This window comes from Crinia signifera, chromosome 6 (assembly GCF_055691185.1).
Source record: "Crinia signifera chromosome 6, ASM5569118v1, whole genome shotgun sequence".
NCBI lineage: Eukaryota > Metazoa > Chordata > Amphibia > Anura > Myobatrachidae > Crinia > Crinia signifera.
The window spans coordinates 32990599-32993283 of NC_139222.1; positions in this window are offsets into that span (position 1 = coordinate 32990599).

The window sequence follows — 2685 nt, forward strand, 5'->3', positions numbered from 1 at the left end:
CTTGTAAATGGGAAATAGGTTCTATTACAGCACAGCATGGCTGAGAGATTTCCAGCCAACACTCCCCACATTCCCTAACAACGTCCCTGTCTTCTATTCCCATCTGCCCCATGTAACGTGTCTGTTCCTGTAAGGCTGTAGTTACATCACCGAGGCTAATGACTGAGTATGCAGTCACATGATCATGGCCATTGGGGAATAGAAGCCGCAGTCACATGATCATGGCCATTGGGGAATAGAAGCCACAGTCACATGATCATGGCCATTGGGGAAGAGAAGCCGCAGTCACATGATCATGGCCATTGGGGAAGAGAAGCCGCAGTCACATGATCATGGCCATTGGGGAAGAGATGCCACGGTCACATGATCATGGCCATTGGGGAAGAGAAGCCACAGTCACATGATCATGGCCATTGGGGAAGAGAAGCCACAGTCACATGATCATGGCCATTGGGGAAGAGAAGCCGCACACATACATGTGACACAGATGTCCAGCAGTCCTGCGTAACGTTCCAATCACAGAGAGCCCAGGACTGCAATGTACTTATTACACCTTCCCCAGTCTGACAGAGGCCTCAGTTATACAGTCACCCCGAGTTTCCTCTGCAGATACAGGGGGTCAGATAGGAGATAGCAGCACAGATACAGCAGAGACCTCCCATATACTACAGACAGCATCAGTGACCTCCCATATACTACATACACCACCAGTGACCTCCCATATACTACAGACAGCATCAGTGACCTCCCATATACTACAGACAGCATCGGTGACCTCCCATATACTACAGACAGCATCGGTGACCTCCCATATACTACAGACACCACCAGTGACCTCCCGTATACTACAGACATCACCAGTGACCTCCCGTATACTACAGACATCACCAGTGACCTCCCATATACTACAGACATCACCAGTGACCTCCCGTATACTACAGACATCACCAGTGACCTCCCATATACTACAGACAGCATCACTGACCTCCCGTATACTACAGACACCACCAGTGACCTCCCATATACTACAGACAGCATCAGTGACCTCCCGTGTACTACAGACACCACCAGTGACCTCCCATATACTACAGACACCACCAGTGACCTCCCATATACTACAGACAGCATCACTGACCTCCCATATACCACAGACAGCATCAGTGACCTCCCGTAAACTACAGACAGCATCAGTGACCTCCCGTATACTACAGACAGCATCAGTGACCTCCCATATACTACAGACACCACCAGTGACCTCCCATATACTACAGACAGCATCACTGACCTCCCATATACTACAGACACCACCAGTGACCTCCCATATACTACAGACAGCATCAGTGACCTCCCGTATACTACAGACACCACCAGTGACCTCCCATATACCACAGACAGCATCACTGACCTCCCATATACTACAGACAGCATCAGTGACCTCCCGTATACTACAGACAGCATCAGTGACCTCCCATATACTACAGACACCACCAGTGACCTCCCATATACTACAGACAGCATCACTGACCTCCCATATACTACAGACACCACCAGTGACCTCCCATATACTACAGACAGCATCAGTGACCTCCCGTATACTACAGACACCACCAGTGACCTCCCATATACCACAGACAGCATCACTGACCTCCCATATACTACAGACAGCATCAGTGACCTCCCGTATACTACAGACAGCATCAGTGACCTCCCGTATACTACAGACAGCATCAGTGACCTCCCGTATACTACAGACAGCATCAGTGACCTCCCGTATACTACAGACAGCATCAGTGACCTCCTGTCACAAACCGCAGTGTGCAGCCCCGTTTGCGACCACGTCCCTTACCTTCACGATGGTCCGCCCTGCCCTGCTGGTCCAATGCCTGTGCCGCCTCCATTGGTGGATCATGGTGTGATGTCCCCTGTGCCCCCCTGGGCAGTTGGCGATGCCCTCTGCCAGTTTCACGCCAGGCCCACGCACCTGTGACCTATGACACCTGTGACCAGCAATGTGCAAACCAATCACACTGACCGCTGGTCTGAACTCTGACCTGTACACCTGTAACAGAACCAAGGTGTACACTGACACTTCGTGGTTCTGATTGATGCTGCGGCTTGCAGCCAATCACTAACAGGCAAGGGGGATATAGATCAGGCCTTGGGTTTAACTTCCTGACCTTGAACAATTGCTTCCATCTGTTCCCTGAGTGTACTCCTGTGTCAGAGAAGTTCCCAAGGCTCCTGGCTATCCAGTCTCCAGCAATACCATCTCCAAGTGTCCTGTTGCTGCTGCTGCTGCTGCTACTTACCTGGTTCCGTTCATCTCCAGAGACTCCTGCTAATTCCATTACTGAGGTAGAGTGAGCAAGCTATCCCCAGCAGAGGATCCCGCTGGCACTGGCTAGCAATCCCCACTAGCTCCCAGGCTAGACCCATTGGCTCCCAGGCCAAACTGCTTTTAAAACCATCAGTGACTTTCTCCATCACAGTCCTGATCTGTCCACAGGCACTGTCAACATCCAAGTCGACTCTCAGCTACTGTCGTCTCCTAGTGACTAACAACATCTGTGTCATCTCCGACGTTCACCAGTTGCTGTATTACAGTATTGTCGCATATTCACCTGCTGCCGACATCCTGTGTCGACTGTGCACTGAAGTGCCCCCAGAGACTTTGCAACACCTTTC